The sequence below is a fragment of the Phocoena sinus genome, chromosome 1 (genome assembly GCF_008692025.1).
Source record: "Phocoena sinus isolate mPhoSin1 chromosome 1, mPhoSin1.pri, whole genome shotgun sequence".
In the NCBI taxonomy this organism is placed as follows: Eukaryota; Metazoa; Chordata; class Mammalia; order Artiodactyla; family Phocoenidae; genus Phocoena; species Phocoena sinus.
The window spans coordinates 147,659,799-147,684,468 of NC_045763.1; positions in this window are offsets into that span (position 1 = coordinate 147,659,799).

The window sequence follows — 24,670 nt, forward strand, 5'->3', positions numbered from 1 at the left end:
GGCTTGTCATATATGGCTTTTATTATGTTTAGGAAAGTTCCCTCTATGCCTACTTTCTGGAGGGTTTTTATCATAAATGGGTGTTGAATTTTGTCGAAAGCTTTCTCTGCATCTATTGAGATGATCATATGGTTTTTCTCCTTCAATTTGTTAATATGGTTTATCACATTGATAGATTTGCGTATATTGAAGAATCCTTGCATTCCTGGAATAAACCCCACTTGATCATGGTGTATGATCCTTTTAATGTGCTGTTGGATTCTGTTTGCTAGTATTTTGTTGAGGATTTTTGCATCTATGTTCATCAGTGATATTGGCCTGTAGTTTTCTTTCTTTGTGACATCCTTGTCTGGTTTTGGTATCAAGGTGATGGTGGCTTCGTAGAAGGAATTTGGGAGTGTTCCTCCCTCTGCTATATTTTGGAAGAGTTTGAGAAGGATAGGTGTTAGCTCTTCTCTAAACGTTTGATAGAATTCACCTGTGAAGCCATCTGGTCCTGGGCTTTTGTTTGTTGGAAGGTTTTTAATCACAGTTTCAATTTCAGTGCTTGTGATTGGTCTGTTCATATTTTCTATTTCTTCCTGATTCAGTCTTGGCAGGTTGTGCATTTCTAAGAATTTGTCCATTTCTTCCAGATTGTCCATTTTATTGGCATAGAGTTGCTTGTAGTAATCTCTCATGATTTTTTTTATTTCTGCAGTGTCAGTTGTTACTTCTCCTTTTTCATTTCTAATTCTATTGATTTGAGTCTTCTCCCTTTTTTTCTTGATGAGTCTGGCTAGTGGTTTATCTATTTTGTTTATCTTCTCAAAGAACCAGCTTTTAGTTTTATTGATCTTTGCTATTGTTTCCTTCATTTCTTTTTCATTTATTTCTGATCTGATTTTTATGATTTCTTTCCTTCTGCTAGCTTTGGGGTTTTTTTGTTCTTCTTTCTCTAATTGCTTGAGGTGCAAGGTTAGGTTGTTTATTCGAGATGTTTCCTGCTTCTTAAGGTGGGCTTGTATTGCTATAAACTTCCCCCTTAGAACTGCTTTTGCTGCATCCCATAGGTTTTGGGTCGTTGTGTCTCCATTGTCATTTGTTTCTAGGTATTTTTTTATTTCCTCTTTGATTTCTTCAGTGATCACTTCATTATTAAGTAGTGTATTGTTTAGCCTCCATGTGTTTGTATTTTTTACAGATCTTTTCCTGTAATTGATATCTAGTCTCATGGCGTTGTGGTCGGAAAAGATACTTGATACAATTTCAGTTTTCTTAAATTTACCAAGGCTTGATTTGTGACCCAAGATATGATCTATCCTGGAGAATGTTCCATGAGCACTTGAGAAAAATGTGTATTCTGTTGTTTTTGGATGGAGTGTCCTATAAATATCAATTAAGTCCATCTTGTTTAATGTATCATTTAAAGCTTGTGTTTCCTTATTTATTTTCATTTTGGATGATCTGTCCATGGGTGAAAGTGGGGTGTTAAAGTCCCCTACTATGAATGTGTTACTGTTGATCTCCCCTTTTATGGTTGTTAGTATTTGCCTTATGTATTGAGGTGCTCCTATGTTGGGTGCATAAATATTTACAATTGTTATATCTTCTTCTTGGATCGATCCCTTGATCATTATGTAGTGTCCTTCTTTGTCCCTTTTAATAGTCCTTATTTTAAAGTCTACTTTGTCTGATATGAGAATTGCTACTCCAGCTTTCTTTTGGTTTCCATTTGCATGGAATATCTTTTTCCATCCCCTTACTTTCAGTCTGTATGTGTCTCTAGTTCTGAAGTGGGTCTCTTGTAGACAGCATATATAAGGGTCTTGTTTTTGTATCCATTCAGCCAATCTGTGTCTTTTGGTGGGAGCATTTAGTCCATTTACATTTAAGGTAATTATCGATATGTATGTTCCTATTTCCATTTTATATATTGTTTTGGGTTCGCTACTATAGGTCATTTCCTTCTCTTGTGTTTCGTGTCTAGAGAAGTTCCTTTAGCATTTGTTGTAAAGCTGGTTTGGTGGTGCTGAACTCTCTCAGCTTTTGCTTGTCTGTAAAGGTTTTAATTTCTCCATCAAATGTGAATGAGATCCTTGCTGGGTAGAGTAGTCTTGGTTGCAGGCTATTCTCCTTCAGCACTTTCAGTATGTCCTGCCACTCCCTTCTGGCTTGTAGGGTTTCTGCTGAGAGATCAGCTGTTAACCTTATGGGGATTCCCTTGTGTGTTATTTGTTGTTTTTCCCTTGCTGCTTTTAATATGCTTTCTTTGTATTTAATTTTTGACAGTTTGATTAATATGTGTCTTGGCGTGTTTCTCCTTGTATTTATCCTGTATGGGACCCTCTGTGCTTCCTGGACTTGATTAACTATTTCCTTTCCCATATTAGGGAAGTTTTCAACTATAATCTCTTCAAATATTTTCTCAGTCCCTTTCTTTCTTTCTTCTTCTTCTGGAACCCCTATAATTCGAATGTTGGTGCGTTTCATGTTGTCCCAGAGGTCTCTGAGACTGTCCTCAGTTCTTTTCATTCTTTTTTCTTTATTCTGCTCTGCAGTAGTTATTTCCACTACTTTATCTTCCAGGTCACTTATCCGTTCTTCTGCCTCAGTTATTCTGCTATTGATCCTATCTAGAGTGATTTTAATTTCATTTATTGCATTGTTCATCGTTGCTTGTTTCGTCTTTAGTTCTTGTAGGTCCTTGTTAACTGTTTCTTGCATTTTGTCCATTCTACTTCCAAGATTTCAGATCATCCTTACTATCATTATTCTGAATTCTTTTTCAGGTAGATTGCCTATTTCCTCTTCATTTGTTAGGTCTGGTGGGTTTTTATCTTGCTCCTTCATCTGCTGTGTGTTTTTCTGTCTTCTCATTTTGCTTATCTTACTGTGTTTGGGGTCTCCTTTTTGCAGGCTGCACTTTCGTAGTTCCCGTTGTTTTTGATGTCTGTCTCCAGTGGCTAAGGTTGTTTCAGTGGGTTGTGTAGGCTTCCTGGTGGAGGGGACTAGTGCCTGTGTTGTGCTGGATGAGGCTGGATCTTGTCTCTCTAGTGGGCAGGTTCACGTCTGGTGGTGTGTTTTGGGGTGTCTGTGGCCTTATTATGATTTTAGGCAGCCTCTCTGCTAATGGGTGGGGTTGTGTTCCTGTTTTGCTAGTTGTTTGGCATAGGTTGTCCAGCACTGTGGCTTGCTGGTCGTTGAGTGAAGCTGGGTGCTGGTGTTAAGATGGAGGTCTCTGGGATATTTCCACCGTTTAATATTATGTGGAGCTGGGAGGTCTCTTGTTGACCAGTGTCCTGAAGTTGGCTCTCCTACCTCAGAGGCAGAGCCCTGACTCCTGGCTGGAGCACCAAGAGCCTTTCATCCACACAGCTCAGAATAAAAGGGAGAAAAAGTAGAGAGAATTAGTAGAAGTATGAGTAAAGAAAGAAGGAAAGGAGGAAAGGAAGGAAGGAAGAAAGAAGCAAAGAAGGAAAGAAAGGAGGGAGGGAGGGAGGGAGGGAGGAAGGAAGGAAGGAGGGAAAGAAGGAAAAAAGACAGAAAGAAAGATGATACAGTAAAAATAAAATAAAGTATAATATAGTTATTGAATTAAAAAATATTTAGAAAAAAAAAAAAAAAGGGACGGATAGAACCTTAGGACAAATGTTGGAAGCAAAGCTATACAGAGAAAATCTTACACAGAAGCATACACATACACCTTCACAAAAAGAGGTAAAGGGGGAAAAATCATAAATCCTGCTCCCTGAGACCACCTCCTCAATTTGGGGTGATTCGTTGTCTAAAGGAGGGAAGGAAGGAAGGAAAGAAAGAAAGAACGAAGGTAAAGTAGAATAAAGTTATTACAATTAAACTTAATTATTAAGAAAAAGAATTTTTAAAAAAAAAGTCATGGACGGATAGAGCCCTAGGACAAATGGTGGAAGCAAGAGTATACAGACAGGATCTCACACAGAAGCATACACGTACACATTCACAAAAAGAGGAAAAGGGAAAAAAATCATAGATCTCGCTCCTAAATTCCACCTCTTCAATTTGGGATCATTCCTTGTCTATTCAGGTATTCCACAGACGCAGGGTATATCAAGTTGATTGTGGAGCTTTAATCCGCTGCTTCTGTGGCTGCTGGGAGAGATTTCCCTTTCTCTTCTTTGTTCTCACAGCTCACAGGAGCTCAGCTTTGGATTTGGCCCTGCCTCTGCGTGTAGGTCGCTGGAGGGCGTCTGTTTTTTCGCTCAGACAGGATGGGGTTAAAGGAGCAGCTGATTCGGGGCCTCCGGCTCACTCAGGCCGGGGGTTGGGGGATCTAATTTTTTTTTAAAAAAGAACATAAGTGGGACTTCCCTGGTGGTCCAGTGGCTAAGACTCCATGCTCCCAATGCAGGGGGCCCAGGTTCAATCCCTGTTCAGGGAACTAGATCCCACATGCTGCAACTAAGAGTTCGCATGCGGCAACTAAAGATGCCATGTGCCGCAACTAAAAAAAGATCCCTCATGCAGCATGGAGGATCCCGCATGCCGCAACAAAGATCCTGCGTGCCACACTGCTGAATAAATAAATAAATATTTTAAAAAATAAAAATAAAAAAGAACATAAGCAAGGAAGTTTCCTTTGCATTCAAAGGCTGACATTTATTAAGATTTATGTAGGGGCTTCCCTGGTGGCGCAGTGGTTGAGAGTCCGCCTGCCGATGCAGGGGACACGGGTTCGTGCCCTGGTCCGGGAGGATCCCACATGCCGCGGAGCGGCTGGGCCCGTGAGCCATGGCCGCTGAGCCTGCGCGTCCGGAGCCTGTGCTCTGCAGCGGGAGAGGCCACAACAGTGAGAGGCCCGCGTACCGCAAAAAAAAAAAAAAAAAAAAAAAAAAAGATTTATGTAGTAAAATCAGTATTTATATATTACTAATTAGTATGGCTAATGTTTAAGTTTACTTTTGGCTTATAGAACAATTCAATTAATTAATCAAGATACTACAATGACTCAAAATAACATTGATGCAAATTATACTTTTAAACATCTTATTATCCTTTAAGAAGTATTTCAAGTCCCACCGTCTCCATAAGGCTCTCTCTCCTTGTTCTCAATGACAAAGTAGAGTCCGTTGAAGAGTCAACATCATATGACTTGGAAAAATTAGGTTGATGCTTAAATCTAGGAGAGAAAGCTGAGGAGCTGTAGCAGCCCTCCTAAAGATGGCTCACATAATATAAATAGAAGAAAAATCTGTCAGTTTCTCTAAAGTCATACTTAAACTGTTTTCTAAAACAGTATTACCCCCTGAATCTTTGACTATATTTGCAAATCTGATACTCTAAAGGTTGGGTGTTTCCTTCCATCTGCAATTAGAATAGAGCAACAGTAAATGGCGCTGAGATCTTGGTAAGAGTTACATGGTCCCAAGTGAAGGCTGCCATTCCAAGCATGCTTATTTGACATGTAAAGATGCAAATTTTTCTTTTAAAATCTGTTTTTAAAGAAATTTTATTGGAGTATAGTTGATTTACAATGTTGTGCTAGTTTCAGGTGTTTTAAAAGTTGAACTTGTAACTATTACTAACATGATTTAAACTGTTATACCTACACAGCAAGTATGTAGAGAAAGACACTCAAGTAAAATGTGCTAATTTTCACTAAAACATAACATATTAATCACTTTTGAGTAAGAAACTTTTTTTTTATTACTTATTCTGCTTCTCTTACTTTTAAGTCAAAAGGCCTGTTCAGGGTGACTGCAATGATCCAGAATATCTGTAGCCACCCCAAGCATCTCTCTTCCTGTGCTTATTTTTCTTCTGTAGCCCTATGCCTATAGAGTATTCTCCATGTGTTGAGTGTCTCAAATATAGCAGAAAGGATTATATATTAAATACTTCTCAGGGGGCTTCCCTGGAGGCGCAGTGGTTGAGAATCTGCCTGCTAATGCAGGGGACACGGGTTCGAGCCCTGGTCTGGGAAGATCCCACATGCCGCGGAGCAAGTAGGCCCGTGAGCCACAACTACTGAGCCTGCGCGTCTGGAGCCTGCGCTCCGCAACAAGAGAGGCCGCGATAGTGAGAGGCCTGCGCACTGCGATGAAGAGTGGCCCCCGCTTGCCACAACTGGAGAAAGCCCTCGCACAGAAATGAAGACCCAACACAGCCATAAATAAATAAATAAATAAATAAGAAAGACAAGCATTTGAAGCCCTTAAAAAAAAAAAAAAACTTCTCAGGGATTCCCTAAAAGTCTGCATCAGTTATGTCTTCCTTTGGATACAGAATTTAGCAAAAGATCCTACAACCAACTTTTAAAAAGCTACCTCTTGGAAGAATTAAGCATACAATTAGATTGTTACATACTCTTGGGCTATACTCACAGAAAGTATATATTAGTTGATTTTCTTCATGGAAATGTGCTAGTGGGAAAGAAAAATTAATCATGCTAATAATTAACCATATCAAAGATCTAATAAAATTATTCACAGGTTTTGGGGAACTTGGGAAATTAACTAGTCTGCCCCTTGCCAGCAAAATTTAATTCTCTTCTTGATAGTGATAATCTAACCATTGTAATTGATAGTCGAAGTAGACAATGCATTCAATTACACATATAAACAATCTATTTTAAAGGGTTGAGTTAGAATTTGTTCAAACAGTTAGACTGTTCAAACGGTCTTTCCAATATTTTTGTTCAAATATTTGAAAAACTCTTTGGGTATTTGAAAGCCTCCACGATATTCTTCCCAATACCTCAGTTACAGTTCCTTGAAAATGGGTTTGATCTTCAGAAATACAAAAATATCATTTGGGACCTAGACTTGTGAATGAGATACAAGTTAAAACTGTAAGTTAAAGCTAAGTAATATCCCTCAACAGTAGTGTGGCAGATTTTATTTCCCAAAGATGGCTGCCACCTCATATTATGTCTCCCATATTCCCTCCATTCTCACCTGGATAGACCTGTGTAACTGTGTCAACCCATAAAGAATGGAGGAAGTGACACTATGTGGCTTCCGAGGCTAGGTCATACAAATGCTGCACACTTCTGCCAGTTCTCTTGGGACACTAGCTCTTGGAACCCAGACACTGTGGTGCTAGGAAACAAGAAGAATTCATGCGTAAGTGTCCTAGCTGACAGCTCATTACGGACTGAAAAGAAATTGAAGAGAATGTTATTGGGAATTGGGGAAAAAGACCTTTTTTTAATAGTGGCGGAGAGTTGTCCCCAAAGTCACCTGCAGTAATATGGAAAATAGGAAATGCACCCAATGCAATCAATAATCTAGTTGAGGAGATTTGCAGGCCAAGTGTGAAAGTGCCACCTGACCTCTCACTGGCTCTGGATTAGTAGAGAGATAAGAGAAAGAACGGTTAAACTTAGAAGAACCCAGGAATTGCTGGGTGCAAAAATTAAACTTTCTCATTTTCAGCCTCTCCAGATGGTAAATGACACTCAAATTAAGAAATGGCTTCTAGGAAAATCAGTGGTGCTGCAGAAAGATGTGGTCTAAATATGAAGCCAAGGACATGACTGGGAATTTCTTTGTTAAGATCTCAGAAAGACAAGATGGTGTTTCATGGACCTTTTCAAATGGACAAAAAATCCTTCTAAAGATCTTGAGGGTGTTGTCAAGTAGCAGCCCCACAGAGGTTCCTAGGTAGAGAAGGGCTTTTCTTAAAAGCCCTTCTACATTTAATGGCAAAGGAAGGACTACTCAGAGGGCAGAACTCTTTTTGAACAGCAGGGTTTGGAGTGGTTATCCTCTGCCTGAACCATCATTGTATGGAGAGTCTATGTTGAGTATAAAACTTATTTCTTTAGTTCATAGTTCTTCAGAACTCTACTTAAAGAGCTGAATTCAAGGAACTGCTCCCAAGGAGCCTCAGCCACACTTAGACCTGAATGACATGACATGATGAGATCTTGGACCGTCCGTCAGTGAATACCATAATGGTTAGAGGCTTAGGGCTCTTGGGGGAGGGGTTGAATATATATTGTATGTGGGAGGGATGTGAACTCTTGTGGCCAGAAGGGAGACTGTGGCAGATAGCATTATCCAAAGATGGCTATCATAATATGTTCTATCCCACACATCTTACAGTGTGACATTGACATACTTATGAGTCATGAAGTCTATGTGCTATTCCATTGAACCTAGATAGAACTTTATGACTGTGATGGCCAATAGAGTATAAAGAAAGCTATGCTCTGTGATTTCTGAGACTAGGTCATAAAAATGCCACACTCCTGCCTTGTTCTCTTGGGATGCATGTTCTTGGAGCCCAGCTGCCAGGCTGTGAGGAAGCCAAGGCCCCAGCTGAGTTCCCAGCTGACAGCCAGCATCAACCATCAGGCATGTCAGTGAGTCTTCAGATGATTCCAGCCTCTAGCCCTCAAGTGACCTCCAGCCTTTGAGTCACCCCAGTTGACGCCATGTAGAACAGGGAGAAGCTGTCCCTCCCATGCCATGGACAAAGTGCAGATTCATGAGTGAAATAAATGGCTGTCAGTTTTTTAAGCTACTTAGTTTGGAGTGGTTTGTTAGGTGGCCATAGGAAACTGGGACAGGGAGGATGGATAAACAGATTGTGGGCTATCCGTGCAATGGAATAGTATCCAGCCATAAAAAGGAATGAAGTGCTTATACATGCAACAACACAGGTGAATCTCAAAGCTCTTATGCTGAGCAAAAGACGCTGGACCTGAAGAGTACATACTGCATGATTCCATTTATTTGAAATTCTATAACAGGCAAAATTAACATAAGATGAATTCACTAAATAGTGGTTGCTTTTAGGTGCAACTGACTAAGAAGGGATACAAGGGGACATTCTTAGCAGACGAAAATGGTTTATGTCATGATAGAGATGTAGGGTTCCAAAGGTGTATCCATTGTCAAAATTGTACAGCTAACATTGGTGTATTTCAATGTATGTGAAATTTACCTTAAAAACTAAAAAATTATAAATAAAAATTAAGTGAGAGTGGGAAGTGTGTCTGAAAATATAGATGCATTAAGAACAGCAAAATGTTGATAACTATTAAATCTGGGTGAGCAGTACATAAAAGTTCATTTTTTTCTATTCTGTTGAATTTGTATATGTTTTAAATTTCCCATGATAAAACTTTAAAAAAGAGGAAAAAAAGTTCTGATTTTTCTGAAAAATGAGACTTGACTATAAAACAATGAAGTTTTTTTTCTTGTATGGCCACTAGGGAGGCTCTGAAAATAATACCAAAAGAATATGTTTCTAAAATGTTTTGAATAGGCAGTATTATTTATTTAAAATTAATTTTTATTTTATATTGGAGTATAGTTGATTAATAATGTGTTAGTTTCAGTTGATTCAGTTATACATATACATGTATCTATTCTTTTCAAATTCTTTTCCCATTGAGATTATTATAGAATATTGAGCAGAGTTCCCTGTGCTATACAGTTGATTCTTGTTGGTTATCTATTTTAAATACAGCAGTGTGTACATGTCAATCCTAAACTCCCAATCTATCCCTCCCCCCGACACTTCCCCCCCACACAAGTAACCATAGGTTCTCTCTCTAAGTCTGTGAGTCTGTTTCTGTTTTGTAAATTAGTTCATTAGTATCATTTGTTTTTTAGATTCTGCATATAAGTGATATCATATGATATTTGTCTTTCTCTGTCTGACTTACTTCACTTAGCGTGATAATCTCTAGGTCCATCCATGTTGCTGCTAATGGCATTATTTCATTTTTTTAATGGCTGAGTAATATTCCATTGTACATATGTACCACATCTTCTTTATCCATTCCTCTGTCGATGGAAATTTAGGTTGCTTCCATGTCTTGGCTATTGTAAACAGTGCTGCCAGAACATTGGGGTGCATGTATCCTTGTGAACCATGATTTTCTCTGGATATATGCCCAGGAGTGGGATTGTTGGATTATATGGCAGCTCTATTTTTAGTTTTTTAAGGAATCTCTGTATTGTTCTCCATAGTGGCTGTACCAATTTACATTCCCACCAACAGTGTAGGAGGGTTCCCTCTTCTCCACGCCCTCTCCGGCATTTATTGTTTGTAGATTTTCTGACAATGCTCATTCTAACTGGTGTGAGGTAATACCTCATTGTAGTTTTGATTTGCATTTCTCTTATAATTAGCGATTTTGAGCATCTTTTCATGTGCCTTTTGGCCATCTGTATGTCTTCTTTGGAGAAATGTCTATTTAGGCCTTCTGCCCATTTTTGGACTGGGTTGTTTGTTTTTTTGATATTGAGTCACATGAGCTGTTTGTAAATTTAGGAGATAAATCCCTGGTCGGTTGCATCATTTGCAAATATTTTCTCCCATTCTGTGGGTTGTCTTTTGGTTTTGTTTATGATTTCCTTTGCTGTGTGAAAGCTTTTGAGTTTGATTAAGTCCCATTTGTTTATTTTTGTTTTTATTTCCATTACTCTAGGAGACAGATCGAAAAAGATATTAGTATGATTTATGTCAAAGAGTGTTCTGCCTATGTTTTCCTCTAAGAGTTTTATAGTGTCCGGTCTTACATTTAGGTCTTTAGTCAATTTCGAGTTTATTTTTGTGTATGGTGTTAAAGAAAGGGCAGTATTATTTAAATGGATAAGTAGCATACCATGTTTTAAGACTACCAGAGCACAACGCTCAATGTAACATGTAAATATTTGTTTTAAAAATGTTTATTACTTTATATGGTTCAACATGTTACTTTAACCAGCTTACAAAATTTTCATTATTTAGTTAGTATTTACTGTCCTTCCACCTAACATCAGTTATGTCCCTCCACCATGAAACATCAGTTGTAGAAGCTAGTTCCAAACAGAATAAAAAACACAAACAAAAGAAAACAAAAAGCAAAGAAAAAGAACTAGTTCCTTATAATGATCTAACTGGCAGAGGGACAACAGCAACTTAAGTAAACACAACATTAATTATGGTGGCTCTTTACAATCTAGTGTGAATTTTTAGTTGTCATTTAACTTATTTGAAATCTCTTCCAATTATTTTATAATAATCCTTTTTAGCGAATGGTAGGAGTGTTTGTTAGACACTATGCCATCTTCCCATTGGGTTTAATGTTGCCTAAATGATTTTTAAATGTTCACCCATGTAACATATACTGCTTATACTATATACTATTGGCATATAACAAACCCCATTTATCCAGACTTCAAATAATTTGAAATTTGATGAACCACAAATTCATTTCTTCACCTCAGAGTTTTCTTTTTTAAATTTTTTTTTAAAAAATTATTTTTATTTTATTTATTTATTTTTGGTTGTGTTGGGTCTTCGCTGCTGCACGCAGGTTTTCTCTAGTTGTGGCGAGCGGGGGCTACTCTTCGTTGCAGTGTGAGGTCTTCTCATTGCAGTGGCTTCTCTTGTTGTGCAGCATGGGCTCTAGGCACATGGGCTTCGGTAGTTGCAGCACACAGGCTCAGTAGTTGTGGCTCACGGGCCTAGCTGCTCTGCGGCATGTGGGATCTTCCTGGACCAGGGCTCGAACCCGTGTCCCCTGCATTGGCAGGTGGATTCTTAACCACTGTGCCACCAGGGAAACCCACCTCAGAGTTTTCTTCTGGGTTTTGGATCTGCACATGCAACAATCTGTTAGAAATCTTCTCTGGGATATCCTTACAGGCATCTGAAACAAACTTACCTTCAGAGAGGCTCACCCTGTTAGTAGATAGCAACATCTTCTATCCAACTGTCCAAACCAGAAATGGAGTATGTTCGCATACTTCTCCCTCTCTAATCCTCCATATCTAGTCACTCACCAAGGCGTGTTCTGTCTTTTTGAGTATTTTCTCTTTTTTCCCCCTGCTATTATACTAGTTCAAGCCCCCAACATTTCTTACCTAGATTACTGCAATGACCTGTTTATAGGAGGTTGTGCTTCTAGTTTTTCCCTTTGCTCAGATGCATCCTCCAAATAGTTGCAAGAATGGTCTTAAGAAAATCTCATCGTGTTACTATCTAGCTTAACATTCTTCAGGGATTCTCCACTGCCTATTGATAAATGAAACTCTTAGCAAGGCAAACACAGACCTCTATGATCCAGTACTTGCCTGTCTCTCCAGCATTATCTTTCATCCTATCATCCTCACGTTATGCTCCAGCCATGATCAATGATGTATGGTACTCACGAAGAAGCACGCTGCCTCTGTCTTCGTGCCTGTGTTCAATCTGCTACCTCTTCATCCCAATTCCCTAGAAAATATGTACTTCTCTTTTTAGATTGTACTCACGTGTTAGATCCTTGTTGAAATGCCCCCCTCCCCAGATTCCAAAGAAGAACCAACCATTATAGCAGTTGTAAGCCTGGGTACCATTTATAGACTTATAGCATTGCACTTTAACAATTTTTTGCCTTGTTTGGTTTTCAGGCCCAAGTAAAAGTGGCTTTTTTTGATGTTCTACTTTTATCAAATAATAAGAAAAAACTAATATCATAAAATCTATAGGATAGATTCATATTATAAATGGTTAAAGTCCTTTGACAAGTATGGATATTTCTACAAAGAAAATTTTACACACATTCAATCTGTCCCTCTCTCTCACATACTCACACATGTAGTCTGAAATCCTATCACTTGTAAAGCTGGGATTCATAATAAATATTCTAGGGTTCTGTTTCTGATTCATTAAAAACTCTCCACTGAAGTTTAACATATTTTTGTTGCTTTCAAATTCTCTGGATATCTATAGGCGTGTATGATATGCAATATATGGCAGCTTCCAGTTAACAAAATGTGAAAGTAATTTGGGTGAACATCTGCATTGCATAGTTTAAGAACAAATATAGCAAAGTACTGCCTAGTAGTTAAAAATAATCTCAAAATTTTTGTTTTGCTTAAACAAAACTTTTGCTTAAAAAGTCTGTAAATAATTAAAATTGAATCCTCAAATGTGATTCAAAAGTAAAGAAGATAAGATGAGTGGTGTAAAATGTAGGGTCATAAAGTAAGCCCTTATCATGTTCTGACCCTTGATAGATAATTAAGTAGTGGTTTAGATTTCACAGATTAAGAGGATGTCAAGATAGTAGCTCAAAAAGATCTAGAGGATGGAAAAGCTGGAAAATAGAATTTATGGAAGGTATTAGTATTATTTAGAATAAAGATGGTCGATTTAATAATGTTTCTTTTTTTTTAAATTTTTTTAAAATTTTTTATTTATGTATTTATTTGGCTGTGCCGAGTCTTAGTTGTGGCATGCGAACTCTTAGTTGCAGCATGTGGGATCTTAGTTCCCTGACCAGGGATCGAACCCAGAGCCCCCTGCACTGGGAGCGTGGAGCCCCAGCCACTGGACCACCAGGGAAGTCCCTAATAATGTTTCTTAAGCATATGAAGTTACTATTCTAAAGCTCATGAGTTTCTTTTCATTAAGCGTGAAAAGATGGAAATAAAGAAATAAAAGTACCTAAACACTTAATAAGTAAGTGCTGGATAATCCCAGTCAAGCCGCTTAAAACTCATAACTCTGTGCTGAGTAAGTGTATGGTCAGGCCACTCAAGACGGCTGTTCTCTTGTTCTCTGTGCCTCCCCTGCCCGACCAGTGCCTGTCTCACCTGTACCCTACTCACATGACTCACATGACTGACCTTCCTACATACTTGCCCCTGCCCCAGCTAGTGACTGTTCTTATCAAAGGGGTGGTGAGGGGCGTGCCCCTCTACTGGTTTGCTTAGTAACTAATGAGCCCACCTCATGCCAATGTCAATTCCCTTATAATCTCCCCCCCACTCATCTTCCCCCCACCCACTTCGCCCCCTCCCCCCACACTCCTGGGAGGAAAGATTGCCACCATGCCCTCCTGCCTGTCCTCAGAAGTGTAAGCTCCCCCATCCATTAAACGACTGATGTCTCTGTTGCTGACTCTGGGCTCTTTCTTTGGTCTCAAAGCTGGGGCAAGCACAGGCCTTATAGGCCTGTGGGGTGTAGCCCAACAGTAAGTCATATCTCCAAATGAGAAAATAAGCTCAAGTGGTTACAAACCTTTCCAAGGACTTCTGGTTTCAGCTTTAACATATAGAACTTGGAAATTGTCACTTATATCCTTAAAATAAGAAAAAGCTGAACAAAGTAAAAATCAACTACATTTCTTAATTTGGAAATTAAATAACATGCTTCTAAATAACACATACGACAAAGGAGACATCTCAAGAGAAATTTTAAAAGTATTTAAACTAAATGAAAATAAAAAATATAATTTATCAAAATTTGTGGGATACAGCAAAAGCATTGCTTAAAGGAAAATCTACAGCTTTAAATGCATATATTAGAAAAGAAGACAGTTCTAAAACCAATCATCTAAGTGGACCTTAGGAAACTAGAGAAAAAAGACCAATTTAAAATTAAAGCAGGCAGAATAAAAGAAACAAAAATTGAGCTGAAACCTAGGAAACTAAAAACAAGAAATCAACAGAGAAAATCAACAAAACCAGAAGATGGTCTCATAAAATGTTAATGACGTTGATACACTTCTAGGCCAGGCTAGTACAGGAACAACAACAAAAAAGAAGACACAAATTACTAATACCAGTAATGAAAGAAGGGATATCCCTATAGATCGCATGCACATTAAATGGATAATAATGGAATATTATTAACAACTCTGTGCCCACAAATGTGATAATTTAGATGAAATGGGCAAATTCCTTGAAAGACACAAAGTACCAAAGCACACAAAAAGATGTGTGTTTCTATGATGATCTGAATAGGGCTTAATCTGTTCAAAAATCAAAGCAGTAACTTACAACCTTCAAAAAAGAAAGCACCAGGCGCAGATGGTTTCACAGATGAACTTTAACAAACATTTATGAACCTGACATTACCCCAATACAAAAACTAGATAAGGACATTACAAAGAACGAATCTACAGACCAATATTTGTTATAACATAGATGCAAAAACGCTCAACAAAATCTTAGCAAATTGAATACAACAATATATAACAAGAATTATACACCATGCCCAAGTGATATTTGTTCCAGATATGCAAGGCTGGATCAACATTAGAAAATTAACCAATGTAATCTTCTACTTAAACAGGCTAAGGAAGAATCATGTGATCAGTATCAATTAATGCAGAAAAAGCATTCGACAAAATTCAAACCTATTCATGATAAAAACTCTCAGCATACTAGGGGCAAAGGAGAACTTCCTCAAACTGATAAAGAATATCTACAAAAACCCTACAGCCTAACATCCTTAATGGTGAGAGACCAGACAATGTCTCCCTAAGATTGAGAACAAGGCAATGGTGTCCTCTGTCACCACTCCTACTCAACATTTTATTGGAAGTCCCAGACAATATGTAAAGAAAAAGAAATAAGATATACACATTGGGAAGAAAGAAAGAAAACTGCCTTTGTTTGCAGATGACATGATTGTCTATGTAGAAAATCCCAAAGAATTAACAACGACAAAAACTCTTGAAACTACTAAGTGAGTATAGAAAGGTCACAGGGCACAAGATTAATATACAAGTCAATTGCTTTCCAACATACGAATAATGAACAACTGGAATTTGAAATTAAAAAGACAATGCCGTTTATAATAGCACTAAAAAGAAAAGAAGTATTAGGGACTTCCCTGGCAGTTCAGAGGTTAAGAAGCTATGCTTCCAGTGCAGGGGGCAGGGGTTTGATCCCTGGTCTGGGAATTAAGATCCTGCATGTTGCATGGTGTGGCAAAAAAAAAAAAAAAAATTAGGTATAAACCTACCAAAGCATGTACAGGAGCTGTATATGGAAAGTTATAAAGTTCTGATGAAAGAAATCATCTAAAGATCTAAATAAATGAAGAAATATTTTGTCTTCCTGAATTAAAAGATTCAATATTATGAAGATGTCAATTTTTCCCAAGTTGATCTTAGGATTCAACCCAATTCCAATCAAAATTGCAATGAACTATTTTGTAGATATCGATAAACTAACATTAAAGTTTATACTGAAAGGCAAAATACCTAGAATAACCAACACAGTACTAAAGAAGAACAAAGATAAGAGTACTCACAATACCCAATTATCAAGACTTATTACAAGGCTACACTAATCAAGACGGCATGGTATTTGTGAAAGAATGGACACACAGATCAATGGAAAAGAACAGAGCCCAGAAATAAGCCCATACTAATACAGTCAACTCATCTTTGACAAAGGAGCAAAGGCAATTCAATGGAGAAAGGATAGACTTTTCCACAAATGGTGGTAGAATAATTGTACACCCAAATGCAAAAACAAACAAACAAAAAACACATATCATATACCTTTCAATTTTTTTTTACTCAAAATGCATCATAGATACAAATGTAAAAGGCAAAACTATAAAACTTCTAGAAGAAAATAAAGGAGAAAATCAAGGTAACCATGGATTTGGCAAAAAGTTTTTAGATACACAACTGAAAGCATAATCCATGAAGAAAAAAATAGATGTTTAACTTTTTTAAAATTAAATACTTCTGCTCTGTGAAAGACAATGTTAAGAGAATGAAAAGACATGCCACAGACTGGGAGAAAAAATTTGCAAAACTTATTATCTGATAAAGGATTTGTATGCAAAATATACACAGAACCCTTAAAATTCAGCATTAAGAAAACAAACCAACCAGTTTAAAAATGGGCAAAGATCTGAACAGATACTTCATCAAAGAAAATGTACAGATGGAAACCATATACCCCATCTGTAGGGAATTGCAAATTAAAACAACAGTGAGATACCACTCCATACCTATTAGAATGACTAAAATCCAAAAAACTACCAATTGCTTGCAATGGTGTGGAGCAACAGGAACTTTCATTCATTGCTGGTGGGAATGCAAAATGCTACAGACACTTTGGAAGACAGTTTGGCGGTTCCTTACAAAGCCAAACATAGTGTTAACATACAGTCCAGCAATTGTATGCTTAGATACTTATGCAGTTTTAGTTTGAAAATTTATGTCCACACAAAAACCTGCACATAAACGTTTGTAGCAGGCTTATTTAAAGTTGACAAAAACCGGAAGCAACCAAGATGTGTTTCAAAAGGTGAATGTATAAAACAATAGTATATCCATACAATGAAATAATAGCCAATGATAAAAAAAATACGAGCTATCGGGCTTCCCTGGAGGCGCAGTGGTTGAGAGTCCGCCTTCTGATGCAGGGGACACGGGTTCGTGCCCCGGTCCGGGAAGATCCCCCATGCCGCGGAGCGGCTGGGCCCGTGAGCCATGGCCGCTGAGCCTGCGCGTCCGGAGCCTGTGCTCCGCAGCGGGAGAGGCCGCAGCAGTGAGAGGCCCGTGTACCGCAAAAACAAACAAACAAACAAACAAAAAAAACGAGCTATCAAGTCATGACAAGACATAGATGGTTTTTTAACGCATATTGCTAAGTGAAAGAAGCCAGTTTGAAGAGGATATATACAATATTATTTCAATTATATGACACTCTAAAAAGAGGCCCCCCTCCAAAATGATTGTAAAAGGATCAGTAATTGCTTGCGCTTGAAGGAGAGGGTTGAATAAACACAGAATTTGTGTTCATTTAGGGTGGTGAAACTATTCTCTATGGTACCATAATGGTGGATACATGACACTGCATTTATTAAAACCTATAGAAGTTTAAAATACAAAGAATGAACCTTAATGTATGAAAATATTTAAAAATGATTTAGGAAGTCAAGGAACCCCAGGATGGAATGCAGGGCGTAATAAAATGATCCAACTGTATTATGAATATATAAGACAACCTCACTGAAGGGAGTAGGGAAATGTGCTCACCTAAGCAGCTTTGAAAATGGGAGGAATTTGTAAGAAAGAATAAAGGCAAAAGAAACTGTACTATTCCCTAGTTGATACAGTTGTTACTCATGGGGTACGGTGTAACGCTGTACATGTATACTGGAATTGAAAAGATCCAGCAAAGGGATGGCAAATGCTCACTGCTGGAGTGGGATTTTACAGACAAGCAAGAAGAGGAGGCTAGAATGATCCATGTGGTAATGGGTTAGAGTTGAAGACAGTATGAACTCATGTTTAGCTTAATATAGATACAGATTGTTAAATACACACATTTGTAGATATATGTATACACAGGTTAGTATACACATTATATATTTCCTGCCAGCTGAGAGGGCCTGGAACCAATGATACCCCAGGAGCAACAAGCATACCTCTTGCTCAGATATTGGTTTCTGATACCTTTCCCTAATAACAGGAACAGAGACTTCTTGGAGAAATGGCTGATTCTAGGACTGGGGCCAGAAATGTACAAGATAAGCTGAGCTTGGAGCATCTCTACAGTGCCAGAAAGTAAGGAAGTACTAGAAAGAAAGAGAGGACAAGAGGATGAAAAAAAGAAAGAATGAAAGAAAGAAAGGAAAGAAGGAAGGAAGGAAGGAAGGGAAGGGAAGCAAATAATGCACCTACAATGAAGGAGGTATGTCAAAAGGACACCAGAGCCAAATGAAAGAGTTCCCAATTGCCAAAGCTAGAACATTTTGAACAACACAATAAATATAGTAGTATATACCCAGAGTATAAGATATCGGTGAGTCTATACTGATATTAAATGATTGAATAAATGGGAGAAGAGAACAAATCTGTGCAGAATTCCAAATAATTTATGTAGATACCCTGCCTTCAAGAAGGTGGAGCACAACTCCTTAAGTGTTGGTGCATAGTGACTTCCTTCCAAAGAGTACAGTATACAAAGGGAAAAAAGAATAACTTTACATTTGGAGAATTACATTGGAGAAATCTGACAAACACTGCCTTGGCCAGGTGATCAAAAGTCAGCATCGACAGTGATAACGCGTGTGGATAGTATGCACCCTTGATAAGATGCCCTGAAAATGGCACTTTACCTCTGTGGTCTTCCTCCTGAAAACCCATACCCTCAGTTTACTCCTGAGAAAAACATTCAACAATGCCCAAACTGAGGGACGTTCTACACAATACCTCACCAGTACTACTTGAAACTGTCAAGGTCGTCAAAAACAAGGGAAGTCTGAGAAACTGACAGGATGACTAAATGTATTGTGGTGTCCTGGATCAGGAAAGGACATTAAGTGGAAACTAAGGAAATCTGATTAAATGATGAACTTCAGTTAACTGTAATGTATCAATATGGGTTCACTAATTGTAACAAATGTGCCACACTGATGTAAGATGTTAGTAGTAGGGGAAACAGGGTGCAGGGTATGTGGGAACTCTGTATTATCGTGTTATTCTTTTTCTGTAAATCTAAAACTGTTTTTTTTTTTGGTTGTCTCTTTAATTTTTCTTTTTTTAATTTAAATTTTATTTTATATTGGATTATAGTTGATTTACAGTGTTGCGTTAGTTCCAGGTATGCAGCTAAGTGATTCACTTATACATACATCCACTCTTTTTTCAGATTATTTTCCCATATAGGTTATTACAGAATATTGAGTAGAGTTCCCTGTGCTATACAGTTGGTCCTTGTTGATTATCTATTTTATATATAGTGGTGTGTATATGTTAACCCCAAATTCCTTATTTATCCTCCCCATAAAGCTGTCTTAAAATAAAGTGTATTTAAAATATTAATAAGCTTAGTATTAGCTTAATATTGTTTTCCCATTAACAATTAAACTATGTCAGAAATGGAATTTTTATCAACTAATGAACCAGAGATCACAGATGCCATGGGGCTTCATAAATCAAATTTCATGGTTAGACAAGAAATTTTTTCATTTCAGGTACTAGGAAATATTTCTAAAATGTATTTGTATTTTTTTTTTTTTTTTTGCAGTACGCGGGCCTCTCACTGTTGTTGCCTCTCCCGTTGCGGAGCACAGGCTCCGGACACGCAGGCTCAGCGGCCATGGCTCACAGGCCCAGCTGCTCTGTGGCATGTGGGATCTTCCCGGACCGGGGCACGAACCCGTGTCCCCTGCATCGGCAGGCGGACTCTCAACCACTGCGCCAGCAGGGAATCCCTGTATATTTTTCTTGCTTTGGTAAACTTCACACATTAAATAGCACCTTTCTGGATAATTCTATTCAACTGAAATAATTACCAAAAGGAGACAAAAAACAAAAATAGAAAACACCAAAGAATCCTCCCACCCATACTTCTCAAGATTTCAAACCTCAGTCAGAGGTTCATTAATATCAGTTATGCCCTAGACATTGTTCTAGGCACTGGGGATACAGTTGTGAACCAAATGAATAAATAGTTTCTGTCACCACAGGACTCACATTCTAGTGAGAGGATGGGTCAGCTCTTGACTCCTGTGACTTAATCACTTTACGGCTTTGCACGAGACCCAAGACACATTTCAGTCTGTATCTTTTTCCTAAACTTTAGTCCTTCATTTCCAATTCATGGACATTTCCCACAGAATGTCATTTGAAAGTCAACATAGCTGAAACCAACCCTTATAAACCCAGCTTCTTTTCTGGACTCCTTTATTTGGTGGTCCCACTCCTCACTCACCTGCTCCTCAAAAATCACTCAATTTAATTCCATCCTCTCTCAAGCACTACCCCCATCACCACTTTCAATTAGTCATCAAGTCCCAGAGACTTTTCCTTAAACAACAGTGCCTTACCGATTTTATTATTATTATTTTTTTGGCCACGCCCTGTGGCTTACAGGACCTTAGTTCCCTGACCGGGGATTGAACCCAGGCCCTAGGAAATGAAAGCACGGAGTCCTAACCACTGGACCGCCAGGGAATTTCCTCACCAATCTCATGTTTAAAAAAATATTTATTTACTTATTTGGCTGCGCCGGGTCCTAGTTGCGGCACGCGGGATTCTCGTTGCGGCATGCAGGATCCTTAGCTGCTGCCTGGGGTTTTTAGTTGCGGCATGCCAGGTCTTAGTTGAGGCATGTGGACTCTTAGTTGCGACATGCGAACTCTTGGTTGTGGGCACGCACGTGGGATCTAGTTCCCTGACCAGGGATCGAACCTGGGCCCCCTGCATTGGGAGCTCCGAGTCTTAACCACTGGACCACCAGGGAAGTCCCACCAACCTCACTGAAAAAAAAAACAAACACGTTTTTTTTTTCAACCTCATTTTAAAAAAACATTCTCCACCCCCCTAAGCTAAGCTGCTGGTATCACCTCATGTCTAGTTATTTAACGTTTGTAAAACATCTGGATTCTAAGAATAGCTTCCTAACTGATCCCCTATTCGATGACAGTTCTTAAAACTCACTCATGTACTCAAAACCTTATCTCAAGTCTAAAAGTCTCTGAACTGGATTCAAGGTGTTTTTTTGTTTGTTTGGTTGTTTTTAACAATCTGGCTCTCATCTCATCCCTCATAATGTTTTCTGGTGTCCTTGCCTTAACTCTGCTGAGTTATCTGTTCCAGCTCGATTTCCTCCTCTCCCTTACCCTGTGGTCCTCCAATGTTCTTACTGCCTCAGTCCTGTCTCTAGGTTTGATGCCTAGGTTTTAGGCTTTCCACCCATCACCTCATCTCATCTCTTGGGTCATAGTTTAAACCCGCTTCTCTGGTCAAGCTGGAGAGACAAGTAATTTGAATCGCTCCAGTAGCCTTAAAACCTGTTCCTCAAAATAATCTCTTCAGGTAGTGCTGGCAGGCAGTGCTCCTGAGACCTACCTCATTCCTTGGCTTTGGCCCCTGAACAATCAGCTGTCAGATACTGTCCTTCCTCGCATCGTATGGAAGTTTTGTCTTTTTGGCAATGGTGACATCCAGACTTCTCTCAGTTGCTAGCTTGGAACCCATGAGCTTACCTGTTAGTGTAAGGTAGGTGCTTCAGGAATAAAATAGGCCTGAAACGTAATTGATGTAACAGCTCACAAACACAGATGTTTATTTCTTGCTCATGTAACACAGGAAGATGGCTGGTAGGAAGATGATCTCCAAGCAGTGGTTCAAGAACCTAGGCTCCTTTCGTCCTGCGCTCCACCATCCCCTCGGGCACTCGTAATCAGCTAATGGATGGGGAAAGAGATGATGAAGGAGGCATTCGGCCTAGAAATGACATGTATACTTCCCCTCAAATTCCAGGTGGCTAAAACTCAGTCAAATAGCCACAAACATTTGCAAGAGAGGCTGAAAATGTAGTCTAGTGTGTGTTGAGGAAGAGGAGAACAAAGAGTTTGTTAAATAGCTTACATTCTCCCTGAGGGAGACAACCTCAAGTTCCACCCAGTTACTGCAGTCCTTTCAAAGTCCCATATCTCTGGTGATGCGCTCTCCTTCCCATCAAATCCAGGGATCTGGGAATTTAAAGACAAGTTACCCACCCCCAACTTCCACAATGTGGAGCTGGAAGTGGATAACTGCAATTAAAATTCTCATTTGAAAAGGGGAACAATGAGAAACATACAGCAGTCATTGATTCATAGCAGTGAAAACACCTACTTCCCTCCTGGTAGAGGAGTTGTGATTTGCTCTGGGCTTCTTCTCTACGAGAAACTCCCTCATCCATCATTCTCAGTGGTTCCCTGCTTTGACTTCTGGGAAGGTTTTCCTTTTCCCTCTCATGCTATGGTTTCACTGGAAGTAGGCATTGAGAATTATTTCCTTCTTGGGGGTTATACAACTTTCATAGATTGCTTCATGAGCTTGTAAGTTTACCTTTTCTTTGAAATGAGGCATTGTTTTGAAAATTTTGAACTTTGCCACATGGTTGAGTCCTTTTGTTTTCTTGTGCAGATTTAATGGGTCTTTTAAACTCAAGACCCGTTTTAGTCTAATCTTAACATTTGGGGTTCAGAAGCAGCAGACTTTTCAAACCCCTAAGGGACTTTATCTCCGGGCCCTCTCCATTCCCTTCAGTCTCTGCTGGAAGACCATTTATTTATAGCCTGAGTTGACTGCTTTCTTGTAATATCTTTTAACAACAAAAAAAATCTCAGACACACTGTTACTGTCTCTTCTGTCCAATTCCCCTAAACTACAGGTTCAGCAGTCACACAGACCCCCTTCCAAGTAAAATGCGTATTGCTGCTGCATAATGAATTACAGTTTTTCAGCCTGCTGTATCCATTTCCTCTCTGCTGGCTGCTCCTAAACCAATGTACCGTATTGAAGGTTTTCATCCTCACAGAACACCCACTGTAAGGTCCCAATATTTGTTTTAGTTTCAATTGTTTGCAGTAACAAATGAGTCTAAAATGTGTATGGCTCAAATACAATAGAAGTTTTTCTTCTCATTTATGTTAATGTCCCAAGGCAAATATATCTGGTTGTCTCTTTTCTGTGATGTGACTCAGTGACCCAGGATCTTTCCAACTCATGGTTCTGCCATTCCCTCGGCTTTCATTTTCCTCCGCTTCCAGCCAGTGGAAAGGGAAAGAAGGCGTGGAGAGCACAAAATTGTTTCTTAAAAAGCCTCCTCGAAATTGGTGCCCATCACCTTCTGCTCATATTCCATTGGCTGAGCTCAGTCACACGGCCATACCTAACTTCAAGGGAGGCCAAGAAAAAGTAAGCTAGCCATATGACCAAGAAGAAGAGAAAACATGAATTTCGGTAGAGTGGGTATATTAAGAGTATTAAAAGTACTGTTTGGAAAGTTTCCCCTTTGATATATTTCCTTACGTCAACTGAGAATATGCTCTCATTTTTTTCCTTTTACTCATTGAGTTTGTGAGATCCTTCTAAAATTTGTTCCCATTTATTTGGCATTTACTTATGTAGAAGCCTTTAGTGTATTATATACTATTATTATTTTTTCTAATATATGCATTAATTTCTTTTTATTGGAGTAAAATTGCTTTACAATGTTGTGCTAGTTTCTGCTGTACGATGAAGTGAATCAGCCGTATGTCTACATATACCCCCTCCCTTTGGGCCCCCCACTCCCCTCCTCCCCCCACATCTAGGTTGTCACAGAGCACTGAGCTGAGCTCCCTGTGCTATACAGCAGGTTCCCACTAGCTATCTATTTTACACATGGTGTGTTTATGTCAAACCTAATCTCCCTGTTCGTCCCACCCTCCCCTTCCCGCCGTGTCCACATGTCCGTTCTCCACCTCTACGTCGCTATTCCTGCCCCTACAAATAGGTATATTTCATTATAAAGTACTATTCAAACAAAATACTTCACATATTTTACAGAGACCTTTTATTTTTGAATTGGAAATGACTATTTTCAAATGGGAAACATCATGGAATATTTTGATAACCTATGGAAAGAAAAAAATTGACTTAAATACTACTTTGTATATTGAAGATCAAAGGAGTTATAGTCAATTTACAATTAAAACTTAATCTTAAGTATGTAACATGGTATGATGAATAACTAAATCTCTCTGTAACAAAAAATGATAATTTATTGATTTGCTTGTTGCAATGCAGATGTGCCTATTTTCTGCTGGAATTTCATTTTATATCAATTGTAATTCTGTGACAGACAAGCCATGACCCAGACGAATATGACTTTTTTTGCGGTAAACTCATAAGCAAGTCTATTATTTTTCCTTCTTCAACCTTAAATGTCTTAATAATGGAAGCCCAACATGGGGGAAGGGGGGAATGCAGCAGCACGTACTGGGAAGGGATACAAATTCTGTAAACTTAGTTGGAGATTATAAGTCCATTTATTTTAAGCAGAAGTGTTTCATGTTTTCCTTGTGTTTAAGTAACGATGACTCTTTTAAAAAGAAAAACCCTAAACCAGACCAATTGGGCACTGGTGTTCTACTCTAAAAAATTAACTTAAAAGCCTTCTGGTTAGGTTATGGAACTAAGGATTCA